Source organism: Cyprinus carpio, chromosome A12, assembly GCF_018340385.1.
Source record: "Cyprinus carpio isolate SPL01 chromosome A12, ASM1834038v1, whole genome shotgun sequence".
NCBI lineage: Eukaryota > Metazoa > Chordata > Actinopteri > Cypriniformes > Cyprinidae > Cyprinus > Cyprinus carpio.
This window is the reverse complement of record NC_056583.1, coordinates 24,478,227-24,494,079: the sequence shown is the minus strand read 5'-3', so window position 1 is coordinate 24,494,079 and position 15,853 is coordinate 24,478,227.

The following is a 15,853-nucleotide window of genomic DNA, read 5'->3' as shown; positions in this document are numbered from 1 at the left end:
ACTTCCGCCGCCTGAACGAAGTCTCCGAATTCGACGGGTACCCCATGCCTCGGGTGGACGAACTGCTGGACCGGCTGGGAAGGGCCCGGTGTATCAGCACCCTAGACCTCACCAAAGGCTATTGGCAGGTACCGCTCTCCGAGGCCGCCAAGCCGAAAACCGCCTTCCCACCCCCAGTGGCCACTGGCAGTACCGGACCCTTCCCTTCGGCCTACATGGGGCCCCCGCGACGTTCCAGGGGATGATGGACATCCTCCTGCGGCCTCACCAAGCGTACGCGGCCGCTTACCTGGATGACGTCGTGGTCCACTCCGAGGCATGGGACGAACATCTGGATCGTCTGCGGAGGGTGCTTTCGGAGCTCTGGCGGGCTGGACTTACCGCCAACCCCTGCAAATGCCACCTAGAGGCCAAGTACCTGGGCTACCAAGTCGGCCGAGGACTCATCCGGCCGCAAGACAAGAAAGTTGAGGCCATCCACGCCGCACCAAGACCCAAGACAAAGACCCAGGTACGAGCCTTCTTGGGGTTGGCGGGGTACTACCGATGTTTTATCTCCAACTTCTCCTCTTTAGCCGCTCCCCTGACAGACCTGACCAGGAAGGGGCAGCCGGAGAAAGTATGCTGGACCCCGTCGGCGGAAGAAGCCTTCCTTCTCCCAGGTGAAAGCAGCCCTCACGTCCTCGCCGGTACTCCGCGCCCCGGACTTTAGCTGCCCCTTCCTGCTGCAGACGGATGCTTCCGACACCGGACTCGGAGCGGTCCTCTCCCAAATCCAAGAAGGTGAGGAGCATCCGATCATCTATATCAGCAGGAAGCTTTCCCCCGCCGAGAGGAAGTACGCCGCCGTGGAGAAGGAAGCCCTGGCCATCAGGTGGGCAGTCCTGGAGCTCCGGTACTACCTCCTAGGCCGCAAGTTCACCCTGGTAACCGACCATGCGCCCCTACAGTGGATGGCCCGCGCCAAGGACACCAACGCCAGGGTGACTCGCTGGTTCCTAGCGCTCCAGGACTTCCACTTTGAAGTCCGCCATCGAGCTGGGGCTGCCAACGCGAACGCCGATGGCCTCTCCCGGATCTGGACAGCTTATGCAGGTCTGTCAGGGGTCATTCCCCACCCTCCCCTAATTTTCACCCCTACTGTCTACATGTCTTCGCAGGACCAGAACGACGCTTAGGGGGGGGGGAATGTGACGAGCACTCCCAGAGGAATCAGCGTCGCCCTGGAAACCAAAGTAAAACACCTGCACGTCCTCGTCACCGGCTGATCGGTCACAGCTGCTCCCCATCAGCCAGCACGTTTAAAAGGAGCACATGTTTCACACAGAAGGGGTTCTCGAACCGAATGCATCACTGGACTAATCCCACTCTCATTCTTCCACAGAAAGCAGCGAGTGACCGACAGCCCACACCCTTGGGAGCACGTCAGGACACCCACTTTCACCCTGAGTGGCACCGAAGAGCACGGAGAGCACACGGGGACACACCAACCAGCGGGAAACGGATCAGGACACTTCACCAGGCACCCTTCACTGGTCAATAAACCCACCCTCCGGGGCAGTTAATTCACGCACCTCTTGTCGAGTGTTTCTTCACCCCGTGACACTACTCACTTTTCGTGCCCACATCACAGAAGATACAAACTTATCGAGGTCGGGGAAAAAATTATGGACTTCTACACCTGCTTTACCTTTTGTTTTATCAAGAAAGGAATTAATTTCCTCAACAGAGTACAAATCCTTCTCATATTCTCCTGCCATATCCATGAAATCTGACCATTGTTCATCATCTTTAATGCTATCATCAGTTTTCTGAGATAAACTATCTAGTTCATCAGCCAGACCATCCTCAGACCCTCCAGCTGTTGCTGCAGAGGATACACACATCTCTTCATCACCGCTAGTAACATCAACAACAGCATTCAACCCATTCTCAATTCCTCCAGTAACAGAACTACAACCAAGCTGTTCGTTGCTCAAAGGTTTTCTGAAAACACTCTCAGTATTTCCAGAGCTACATCCAGGCTTTTCATTACTCACAGTAACTTTACCCAGCTTACTCACCTCATTCTGTCCCTTTATCTCAGCAGCTCCATCAACCTGCTCTGGGCCTTTCCTTCCTTTACCTTCGTTTGAAGAGCAGAGTTAAGTATATCCATAGGAGATGTAGATGGGCGCGAGTCATTTAACACTTTGTGAGGGCACGAAAAACGTTTGTGCCCCAGGTTGTGGGATTCAAAACATTTAAGACTCTCAGTGCTAGCATACACCATGTATGAATTATCTCCATGGGAAACACGGAAAGAAACTTCTAGTGTGCACTCTGGTGAAGTTAAGAACATATAAACTATACGTCTAAAAGAGAGCACATGTTTAAGCAAGGCATTTTTGCACCCTAACGGGATCATTTTGACTGGACTCGCTATCTTTCCGAATCTCGTTAATTCTTTAATGATGATGTCATTAGCAATAAATGGAGGGACATTAGAAATGGTAATTTTAGTAGTTGGAGCGGACAGCGGGGTGACCGGTACAAAAGCTTCCTTCACCCATATTCCGCTCACAGTCAGCTGATTCATTAAAGCTTCACTCGTCAAAAAGACAACAATCGCTTTGCTCATTCGTGAGGCCGACAGTATGTTATCAAACCCGACTTGCTCTCCTACTACTAAGAGCAACTCTTCGACCGTAACACCAGGGTCTGACGCACACCTGCACCCATTACGGAGTGAGAGAACAGGTGGCGTTCCCTGCATGGGAGCTGCCGCCATCCCGGCGTTTACAGTACCGCAAGACCCGCGGTACACCTCCTAAAAGGACGACCAATTCAAAAAAGGGAAGTCAACAGACTATAAAGAGGCAAAACGTCCAAGAAACAGCGATATTTGCTGCACTCACTCGCACCAGCACACCCCACTCTCGTGTAAACCCACTCAACGCATGCCCACACACCGAGAGAGAGAGAGAGAGAATCATTTGCAGATCCCCTGCAACATTCAGATACATTTTTTTTTTTATATTACAAGTTTATAATATTGTATGATTTTAACCATATTGTTGAATGCTGACATGTTTGGATTTGACTTCTAAATATTACAAGTTAAATAATTAGAAAATTTCTACATATGATCATAAACAATCAGTGATCATATTATGTGACTCAAATTGTTCCTGCCTAACATGTTAAGATATGAGCTAAAAGATAAAGTATGAGCTGCTGTTGTATGTAGTGTTAATCTGTTTAAGAGGTATTTATTGTGTTTCGATAGTTATCCGAGAGTTAAAGTGCTATATATTGAAAAGACTCTCTGTATGTCATGAATTCAATATGTATTTATTCGTTATAACAAGTTTTTGATTGGGACAGATTAACTTTATCCTTTTTCATTGCTTTTTTAATGCTTATATTGTTTTATATCAGGTGAAATAATCAACAGACAAACAAAGAGTACAATCATTCTTTCATTTCATCTAATCTTCACTTCTTCCTCTTTCCATCCTTTGTTTTACATTAAAAGTGTAGAAATCAAAGTATAGTAGGAATAATTAATACGGCTAAAGAGGTTTTGTTAGGTACATCTTGGTATTATTTTTCATCTCCAATTGTGATGTTGTCATTTATATCATTTAATCACTCATTTATATCTAACAATGGTGAATGGTGTGGGATGACATTGGGAGTTTGTTTCTGGAGCTAAGGACTTTAAAAGAAACATCAAAATCAGACAAGAAAAAAAAATCACAAAGTTGCAATGATCTGACTAAAAACTACTGAAGAAAGCAGATAAATATGCATGTAAATAATGAGATGGTTATGATGTACAGTACAGGTGAAATTGGTGGAGTAACAGGTACATTTTTATGTTGCAAGGTTCACACAATTGGCCCAAGGACCATATCCAATAGTGTGGCTGGAGGTTTCCTGCATGTTCTGGCTTTTCAGTGCACAATTAATTAATGTGCACAAAATAATTTAGTTTCAGATAACTACTTGTCTGACTCCATTTTATTACAACATCAAATTTAGTCATTAGTCATGTATATAATAACTCATCTAGACATTTGATTATCCTACTGAACACTTTGCTTCAAATTGTACTCATTCATTCAGATTACATTTGTCATTCAGAGTCTCGCTCCGGCCACGTATGTGAAGTGAAAGTGAAGTGAAAGTGAGGTGTAGCCAAGTATGGTGTCCCATACTCGGAATTTGGAATTCCCTCGACCTATAATCCCTGCTAACTCTCTAATCATTAGGCAACGACGGTCAAAAACTCGCCCATCTTGGTCATTAGACAAGGGTAATTGACTAATTTTATTTAGATGGCTGCCCATGCTTTCTCTTTTCTAAAAGTACTTTATTTAGTCCCCTTAGATCTGTAACTGAAGTAACACTTTTTCTAGTCAGAGATCATGACCTCTACTATAGAAAAGCTGACCAACATTGTTTTCTCTAATAGTAGCTTTATATGGACATGCCATGGTTTTCCATGTACCCTACCTTAGAGTAATTTTACAATAATTGGTGGGTATGTAGACTTGTCGACTGATCTGCATTACCTTTTATTTTAGTTCTTTGTGAATGAGACCATTTTACAAGTCACACTGATACATTTTAATGATACCAAACATGAAAAGTATAACTCATTGTTCACATTATACACCAAATAGATTTTAGATGAGTTTTGGGGGAACTTAGTATACAGAGAGAGGAGAGGGGGAGAAGAGAGTGAAGGGGAGCTAATGCAGAGGAAACAATGGTAAGGTGTACTATATTATTATATATTATAATATCGTTCAGTCGTTCATTTTTCTTAATACATTAATGTTAATTTAACTGAATGCTACAAAATGTATTATTATATGTAGAAGTTAATAGTAACCTAGATTAATACATGCTGTACTGTTTTTTTTGTATTGTTGATTGTTAATTCAAGATCCCTAATGCATTGATTAATGATAATGAACTGAACCATATTGTAAAGTGTTTCAGATTTTACTGCTTATTTAGTTAGTTAGTTAGTTAGTAGTACTTTATTGTTCGTGTGTTGTGTCTCTCGTTATAATCAAAGCTTTTCTCTGAACAGCAATTTGGTATAAATGAGCAACTGACTTTTGCTTTAATCCTATAATTTCCCCAGCTTCTCTTATAATTCTGTCTAATTTAACTTTATTCACAGAAGTAACTCGTCCGAACCACACAGTTATATTATACCCTAAAACACTCTCAATTAAACCTGTATAAACTCTTTGCAACACAGCTTTGTTCACACAAAATTCTTTCAGTTTCCTTAGCAAGAATAGCCTTTGATTTGCTTTCTTACAAATAAGAGCCACATTATCAGAGAAGTTCAATTTACAGTCTATCATGATTCCTAAATACTTAAAAGTCTTCACAATTTCAACAGTCTGATCACATAACATTATTTCTGTTAGAGGATCTGAATGATTTAAAATCAACTCTTTTTGTTTTACTTACATTTATCAATAAAGAACTTTCTTCACACCATTTTTCTAGTTTCAAAACCTGCTCCTCGTACTCAAGATGTACACAGTCTTTCCATAAAAGTGCCACAAGTGCCATATCATCTGCATATTTATATAGTTTGTAATTCTCATGCTGCACTCTTATACCACTTGTATAAACAGAAAATAAAAGGGGTGACAGGACGCATCCTTGGGGTGCCCCTGTGTTTAAAGATATAATATCTGATTTAAACCCCCGAGCACAAACTCACTGTGGTCGATTTGTTAAAAAATTCTTTATCCAATGAACTATTCCCCCATTCACACCTAGAACCAGGAGACGTTCCAAGAGTAAATGTATCTGCATGGTATTAAAGGCAGAGGTGTAATCTATAAAAAGAACACGCACATAAGCCTTTGCTTGTTGTAAATGGCTAGCAATTGTATCGACCAAAGTGAGCGTTGCGTCCTCTGTTACTCTTTGCGATTTATATGCAAATTGCAGTACATCTAATTGTTCTGATATGTATGGTTTTAGATGATAACTAACTACTCTTTCCATGCATTTAGCTAGTATTGAGGTTAATGCCACAGGACGAAAGTCCTCTAGATCTTTTACTCTCACTTTTTTCGGAAGGGGTTGTATAAATGATAACTTCCACATACTTGGTATCGTCTGAAATAATTTTGTTAGGGGGTCAGTTAGTTCATTTACACATATCTTTAAAACTCTGCCCTTAAGGCCATCTGGACCCGGCGCTTTATAGGGCTTAATGCATTTTAAGGGGACCTTCTAATTTGGTCTCCTGTCAACCAAATGGGTGGCCCCACTGGAATCTTATCACTTATTTCTTCAATCTTATTCCAGTTGTCGGCTGCATCATATCTTCAATAAAACAAATTCAAATCATTAACCCATTTAAAAACATCCGTCCCTATAGTGATATCATTATTTACATTTCTTGAGTCACGCCCCATCATCTTATTCAAGCCTTGCCAAGCACTCCTTGCATCTTGATTTGCTAACTGATCCTCTACCTTATGTTTGAAATCAATTTTTGCTTTCTGTATCATAGCTCTCAGTTCCTTCCTTTTAATTTTAAACCCCTCATGATTATTTTCACGAAATGCCCAATTCTTTTTATTAAGGAGTTTCTTTAAATCTTTAGAGAGCCATGGCTTATTATTTGAGTAGATTTTAACCATGTTAGTGTCAATAACTGTTTCTTCACAAAATTGAATATAAGAGGTAATACAGTCAGTTAGTTCGTGAGGGTCTCTGCATGAATCAAAAAAGACATCCCCATTATCTCTGTTTATTTACAATAAGGGTTTTCCTCTGAGTAGAATGGATACATTACTTTCAGGACACATTAATGTGCATCACATGGGTTTCTGAAGAGTAGTGAGCTGCTTCTGATTTTAAAGTTTACTTTAGGCTGAAGGTTGTAGTTACAATAAAATACTTTTTTTTTTTTTTTTTTTTTTTTACATGTTATTAAACATTTAAATTAACACTTTTTTGCGAATTCACTTTGGAAACATGCTATCCAGAGCACAGAGTGTGTTTCTGCAGGAGGTCACAAACATTCACTTCAAATAACAAATAACTCAATGTCACATGAAAACTGGTTTAAGCTATCTTCTGGTTCCAGTAATGACCCACCCACAGTTATTAAAGGGGTGCTATTATGCTTTTTCACTTTTTCAACTTTAGTTAGTCTGTAATGTTGCTGTTTGAGCATAAAAACATCTGCAAAGTTACAAAGCTCAAAGTCCAATTCAAAAGGAGATATTTTATTGAATAGAAATCACTTTTCAAAAACTACAACAAATGATTTGTTTGGACTACAACGCATATTTTACATTATACATCTCGTATTCCAGAAGGCGGGCCTTCATTTGATACAGGAACTATTTGAGCCGGTCATGCCAGACTGGGGAGAGAGGTATTGTAATAATGTAAAATATGTGAAAAATAATGTGTTTTACGAACAACACCCCCAAAACAAAATCAAGACTTTGTAAAAGAGCATAAAAGGACCCCTTTAATAAAGGCACTGATGAGATCATGAGAGCTGCAGATTAGCATCACTGTATTCAGCTGCTGAAGAGAGAATCTCAGTTAAATCTTTTTGTGTAATGTTTGACTATCGTATGTGTTATCATTTAATTTATTTTTGCATATGTGCATAACAAGCAGAATTTAACAAATATAAGAAACATATTTCATGTCTTTGTATGTTATATACAGTATGTCTATGCTGGTGCAGGAGGTGTCGTTTTTCCAGTGGTGTATTGTAACGAAGTAATAATATTTGTTACAGTACTTATGTATTTTTTGGGAGTATCTGTACTTTTACTTGAGTATGGCTTTCAGGTACTTTATACACCACTGCGTTTTTCACAATGAGGTTTCTAATCTCACTGTCACTACTTTTGATCACTGGTGAGTGTTTGATAATCTGTTATGTGAAATGACTGAAGCTTTTCCTGATATTAACTCATTATGCTTATGGTATATATTTTTTAGGCGAAATAATCGATGGACAAACTTCAAGTAATTTTTTTTTTTTTTTCACATTATTTAAACTTTTCCATTACAAATGTATAAAAAGGAATAATTCACATGGTCAAAGTCAGTATTTCTTCTTGCACACTGATAGAAGAAAAGAAACAAGGTTGAAATTCTGATGTTTTAGAGTTATTATTAATAAACGTGGATTAAGAAGCTTTCAATTTAAATATGTGTGGCTCATTGGCTACTGTAGACAAATGTTTAAATGTGCTACAGTTGATTTGTGATTCTTAATTAAAGTACTCTATGTGCCAACTATCCCCAAATGCTCTTGTTAAATCAAACATATCAAGGCCTGGCATAATTACTAAGGGTACATTTACTTGACAACAATGTACTTAAAACAGTACAACGTTGTCAAAGGGAACTTTGTTTAAACAAATCAGCCAAACAGCTAAAAATGTTGTTTAGGCTGGTACAAGACTGTGCACATACTGTACATGTAATATCCTCCATCAGGTCTGTGCTTCCACATGGAGTGGTTGCTGTGGTTACACATCCCACCCTATAAGAGTCTAAGCATGTCCAGAAAATTACTATGTTTATAAATTTATCAAGCCAATATTTTGCTCAGTTTACTGTGTAAGTGAGAATTTATTTATGCACTTCAGTCATAAATTTTTCTGGATTTTATTTGAAAATTATTGATATTAAGCTCTTCTTATGCACCCCCATAGTGACAATGCATTGTATAAATGGCATTATAAAATCATGACAATGTTAATAAATTTGAAAATTATTTTTCGCCTTATCAGAAACTTTTGATGTGCAAATTCAAAGCATTGCACAGTTGAAAACTGATAAGATTCTATCTGTGTTTAAAGAATGAGGTAATTGAAAATGTCTGCAGGCTAGGGATGTATAACATTTCTAAAGTGTTTTAAAAGACATAACAGTTTAGTTTAGGTTTGATATGTTAATCGCATTCAAAATAAATATGATATGAATTTCTGCATTCCTGTTGTGATCTTGCTAGTTTGCACATCTCAGAAACCACATCTTATTAGACCACTGCCTGCAACCTTCCAGATAGAGATATGCTCTAAAGTATTTAAAGTAATCATTAATTATTATTTAAACTAATAAGTAATTAACATAATTAAGAGCATGAATCTTTCAAGTCACTCACTGGGTATTTTGGCTATTTTTGTAAGTTGTCTTTTATGAGTTTCCTTGGAAAAAGTGCAAAACAAATCAAACCGACCCACCGTCATTCCATCTGCATTCACATCTATTCAAGCACAGAGTGAAAGTATGTGTCTCTGAATGCAGGTGCACAAGGAAACAATAGGTTAAAAAAAACAAAACGACAATATTGATGCTATATTAACATGAAAAAACTTAAGCAATTTTTGAGAAATTACAATTGTTTCCAGTAATGATCCACCCACAGTTAATAAAGCACTGATGATATCATAAGAGCTGCAGATAATCATCACTGTATTCAGCTGCTGAAGAGGGAATCTCTGAGGTATTTGATCTCAGGTAAAGTTATTTATTTTCATTTCATCACAATGGGCATTAATGAGTTTGTCTGTTTTTTATATTGAAATAAGGCCTTTTATTCAAGTATATGTGAATGATTTAAACAAAGAAAGAAAATATAACAAAATGTAAGAAAAGTGTATCTGTTGTAAATGTGTGTGCAGGTGCAAGAGGAGCTGTTTGTCACAACGAGGTTTCTGTTCTCACTGTGTGTGTCACTACTGCTGCTGATTAATTGTGTGTCATCTGTCATCAACTGTTATCATCTGTCAAATGATGGAAAATGTTCCCAGTACTCAATATTCATTCTTATATTGTGGATTTAACAGGTGAACTAATCAATGGACAAACAACAGGTACTTCTTTCACTTCATCTAATCTTCAAATCTTTTGTTTTAAATTTTTTAAAAATATAGAAATAAAGTAGTAGAAGTAATTGATATGGTGAAAGAATCTATCACACTGCAATTCTATTGTAACAAATAAATGTTTTGAGAGAGAGAGAGAGAGAGAGAGAGAGAGAGAGAGAGAGAGAAAGAGAGAGAGAACAGGCACAATGTGTTTGGAGTTTGTTATATAACACACACACACACACACACACACACACACACACACAGAAAGATAATGAGATAGATGGTAATACTGAACAGGTGAAATGGGTGGAGTAACAGGTGGGAAGATCTATGATTGACAGCAGAACAGTAACACCAGACTTCACCTGCTGGTTAGAGCAAGAACAGCAAAACCTGAAAACCAACTAGAGAGAGAGGATAGTTGATGTGACAACTATGACCAAATTTTTAAGGAAATTGTATTGTTTGTGCACTAATAATGAATACCATTTTCACCTATTTCCTATTTCATGCATTCAAATGGATAAAAGCATTCTTTATTTTCACTTCATGTCATCAACAAGTTTTTGACAGTTTAAGCAGATGTTTTTATTCAGAGCGACTTTAGTGCTTCAGCCCTTTTTGGAAATGTTTTTGGAATAAACAAGTGTTTTTAAATGATATTCTATCTAAACAGATTTTTGAGAAATTTAAATGGAAAGCTTAACAAGTTGTATGAAACCTGTTGTGGTTAACTGGAAATTAAATGTTAAATTTCAAATATACACTACTTTGCAGAAATCTTTGGCTTCTAATATTTTAACCAAAAAAAAAAAAAAAAAGTTTACATTTCTAAACATTACTTTTGCTATTAATTCTAATAATCCAGTGAGATTTTTGTATGCACAAGGGGCTCCACACAGAGATCTGATCTCATCATCATCCAGTCTTTCTAAAATGACACGAAGAATCAGGACAATATGAGACTGACTAAATCCAGAAGAACTGTGGCAACATCTCCAAGTGCTTCAAGAAACATTAAAACATTAACAAATATATTGGAAATAAAAACAAATTTGCTCATGTTGAATGAAAATCAAAGGTTTCTGGTCTCAATATGAAAAACCATGAGATATATGATTTGACAAACCCTTATTTGTCCTTTTGTACTGTAATTTGTTAAGGTTTATTTTGCATTGTTCATACAGTACAGAATCACACTCTTTAATTATCTGAGGATGATCGTACATTTCAATTGTTTCATTCAAGCAGCTTGAAACAAATATAAATACAATTCCTAAACATACAGTTTATCTAATAATCCATCCTCAGTCTTGTCTTTCATACAGACAGAGATGTTCGAGGTTTACATGTACTCGTTTTTGCCACCTTAGTGAATAAGTGAACTGTCTTTTTTCTTTATTCTCTCAGAATCTACAACTTCCAGCTTTGATCCATGCTATGATTATAACTCTTGATGACTATAGGAGAGACGTACAGCAAAACCCATATTAATAACTAATATGGACATGATGACTGTCTTGTTGAATGGAGTGGCTGGTATCGGCTGTATTTGAATGGAGAAAGTGCTCAGATGTCTGAGTGGTGTGTGAGTTATGTGGGATGTGGTGGTTACACTGGACTGTATCTTAACGGCTCTCATCCAACACTTGAGGATGGAGGGGTGACCCGTGACGTCATGGGATCTTATTCAGAGTGGTCATCGTGGTTTTCCAGCCAGTGTGGCACCTACTGCTCCATGTCTATTAAAGTCAGTGCCTGGTCAGGAGAGGATTGATGACTTTGTCAAACCCAACATATCAGTATCATGGCCTATGTACTGTGCAGGTGTAATTTTAACTTTTGTTATGATTTTATGTCAGTGGTAATTTAACATGCATCATTGTTTAATGGAAATAAGCACGTTTTAACTAGTTACAATCAGTGGTGTGATCTGCTTTTCAAATTCCTTACAAAAAGCAGTCACATAATTGAAAGCAATTTAGAGCAGGAGTCCATGAACCTTTTTCCTTCCTTAAATGTTGAGAGATTCTAAACTTGTTTTTGCTGCCCTCTTCTGGAGACTTTGTGAACTTTGTGTATGTTTCATGTTTGTTCATTGATATTTAACAGGGGTTTTCACATCTGGATTTTCCCATTTTCTCTAATTCTGGACACTGCTGGAGAAAGCGCAGGTCTCTGGGCTTCCATGACAGTGCTTCCATATCCATGGGTCCTCTTATGTTGTCTGAAGGTTTTCAGTTATTTGTAAATGAAGGTTTTTGATTATTTCTGCTGTGAATACATTTCACTGCATTATATTATATTCCCTGTTCACAGATGAGTGGATCAGGAGCAAGTGAAGGTATCTGAGGCTTCTTGTCTGTGTGGTTCTCTGATAGTGTTACTTGCTCCTCTGATGAGGTTCCTGACCCCATGGTAGTCAGTAAACTATATGGCAGTGTGCAATGTTTGCTTTCACTTTCTCTTTTAATGGAATGGGTGGAGTGAGTCAGTTAATGGTGGAAATGGAAATGGAGGCAAGGTCTCTTACACCTGTGATGTGAAAAGAGGACACGCCACCAGTGTATGTTGGCTCGGGAGAATGTTTTCAAGCGAGAGTAAAGATTACGGCTTACCATGTGGATTAGAAAAACGTCCGCTTGTTGGACTGTTGCTTTCCATGCTTGCTGTCTGGTGTGATGCAGATTCTGGCAATTATACAGCGACACACTTAAGACCGTCTGTTTTTTGGTGAGCTCAATATAAAAGAATGGTTTGGAAATAAAAAGACTGCATTTTGACAAACACACACACACACACACAAAATGTTCATCAAACACATTCATATACATGCACATCATTATGTTGCTGCTGTCTATATTATGGGTGAGGCCATAAAAGGGCCAGATGGCACATAGGGCACAGATCGTCCTGACGAGTGGTGCAAAAAAGTAAAGTGTCTTATGACATTGTCTGATCCCTGTGTAGTTCTCTGATAGTATTTCATAGTTTTTTTTTTTTTTTTTGATAGTATTACTTAGTATTTGTCCTGATCTTTGACTGCTTCCCCAGAATATAGACTTAACTGTGTAATATGTATATTACTTTTTTTTTCCCACAATTATTTACATTTTAGAGAGAGAGAGAGAGAGAGAGAGAGAGAGAGAGGAGAGAGAGAGAGAGAGAGAGAGAGAGAGAGAGAGAGAGAGAGAGACTGTTATACTAAATAAAAAATATAAAATACTAGGGCTTGTTTTTTATTTTTCAAACAAAGTCTCAGCTTTCAAATTCTGCTATGCAATTCAAACAATAAATACCACTTGGCTCTCTTTAATGTTGCGTGATAGATCCTCTTTTCTAGATACAGCAGAAAATAAACATGAATGAAGGAATGTTGAAACTTACCAAAATATATCATGTCTCATGTAATCATTAAATCAATGTTTTAACAGCAGAAAGACATCACTAAAATGGCTTGTAATCAATGTCATGTAATGTTATATTTACCTCAGAAAAGACATTCAATGAGCTTGATAGTTAACTGGAAAAATAAATACGAAGAAGAAGAAGAAGAAGCATAATAATGCATTTAATAAGTTCAATAAAATTGGCTATTTAACAAACTATTACAGAAAATGAAATAGACAGGAGAAAAACATATTGCATGTAACAAAGAATCTTTAAAATTAAATCCTATATATGTCATTGAAATTATACATACTGTACATGCACTGCATATACTGTAGTTGTCAGGTATGCTGATAGTAAACCTACTGCCCTTAAGCAACAAGTTAAACAAGGTAGCTGCAGTTATCATACTGTATTATTCACCAACATAATGCTATTATTATGTCTAAATCACTAAAAAGGGTTGATAAAAACAGACTTTGGCAATAAGTGTTCTAAAACTCCTACCTTGGTAGGAAGGCAAAGAATAAGCAGTCGCTGTCAAAAAACCTGTTCAGAATGTTTTTGTTGCAGCATGCTCGCACATGACACTGGGTTCTGATCAGCACGCGATCATTGTAACCACATGGTGGCACTGATGATTTTCTTTACACACATTGTTTAATTATTAAATTAAACATTATTTATTTACATTATTTAATGTAAATTGAAATGCTTAAAAATGTCATCAGACTTTTAATTCATATGATCATGGATTTTTTATTTTATTTTTTATTTTTTTATCTGCAAATGATTTTGACAGATGGTTTACAATGATTTAAAGCTTCATTAATAAAAGTGAAAAAAGTGAAAGTGAAAGTGACGTGACATACATTATATAATGCTTAATAAACATTATATAATGCTTAACGGATCATTAGTTAATGTTAACAAATGTTATTAAACTTTTAATGCATCTTAAAAATCTACAAATTATTTTTACTTATACTACGGGGCCGTTGAATGCTTGGATCTGATTGGCTGACAAACGTTCTGAGGTGTGCAATTATGGTGCATTCAAGTCATGTCGAATACATCGTATTTACGAGTTAAACACACATGAACGCCACCACAAAGTTGTAATTACGAGTGGGAAACTTTGAATTTTCTTTAAGGTCCGAGTTTCTGATTTGGGAGCGTGTCAGTGAGAAACATGACAGAATCAATGGATCGATGGATGCAACGTCTGTTGTTGACGGTATGTCTTAGAATTAGAATGTCTGATCAAATTATTTTACCTTATCAGATCTAGGCTGATATAAATAACACAAATTTGCTATTGTCGGCACACTTTGTAGACAAAAACAAAAAAACAATGCCTTCACAAAAAAGAACACAGAGAGAAAGAGCAAAGGGAGGCTGCTGAAGGCAGTTCAACATTGCAAACATGAATTCAAAGTTCAAACAAGCCAGCAGGTAAATCATAGAATATTTAGCAGTTATGGGTAAATTGACCCGAGTCAGAGGGTAAGATGCTCCATCTGGGTGTAAAATGACCATCTGACTGAATCTGATTCAAACCCACGTGAAATAATAATTTAAACACTCATTTAATAATTTATTTTCTTAACTTTAACAACATAAAACCAACCAAATGAAGTTTACATTTCAATATTTAGTTGTTTGCATTTTGGAAACAATATGTTGAACACCAAAGTTGTAACCTTCCTCAAAACAGACTAAACAGAGAGTTTTTTGGCCATTAGTGACTACAGGTGGAAAGAATAATCTGATTATAATGGGATGAAAAGCATTTTCTGTTTTTTTAAAAGAGAAGGATTTGGTACACTCTTCCTATCAAATAAACTATAAATACTATGTATAGGCTATATGATAAACTAAACCAGTAATATCACTTTAAAATACCAGTTTATAATTCATAGATTTAACTTAACTACAGGGCCTTATGGTGGGGTAAGTTAAAATGCTGACTCAGTTTACCCCACAGCATTTAGCTCACTTTGCCCCATAGGCCAAACTAGCTAGTTTACTAATTCAGGCTAATATTTAGCTAAATGATTTGCATGGTTTTATATGTTGCTTAATTACCTATATGCATCAAATATTTTTAGACCTGGATAAATTTGCTTTGATGTAACAACCATTATCTGTTATGCAAAAATTTACTTTGGCAAGCGAAAAACAGTTTTTAAAATAAATGGGTGCCTTTCACTCCTCCCGTGTGTTTCTCCTTTTCAAAGTCTGGCAGAAATGATGGGCGGTTCCAAAATACATGTTCACATGACAGTAAAAGTGTACAGTTGCCAAGATACAGGGGTTGTGTCAACATACCCCACTCTCCCCTACTTCCACTGAAGATGAGGCAGAAGCAGGCTCAGAGAGTGAGGGAGAGCCCACTCTAATCAAAACATCTACAATAAAGTCAATTATTACAGAGTGTGCTGTCTTCTCTTTTAACTGTATATATTGTAACAACTGGATAATTTGTATTAACAAGTACCTATTTTTTTGATTTGGGCCACTGCCCTTCAAAATGTCTGTGCACGGCCCTGGTGTGTGTCTCTGTCTCTCTTGCTCTCTTA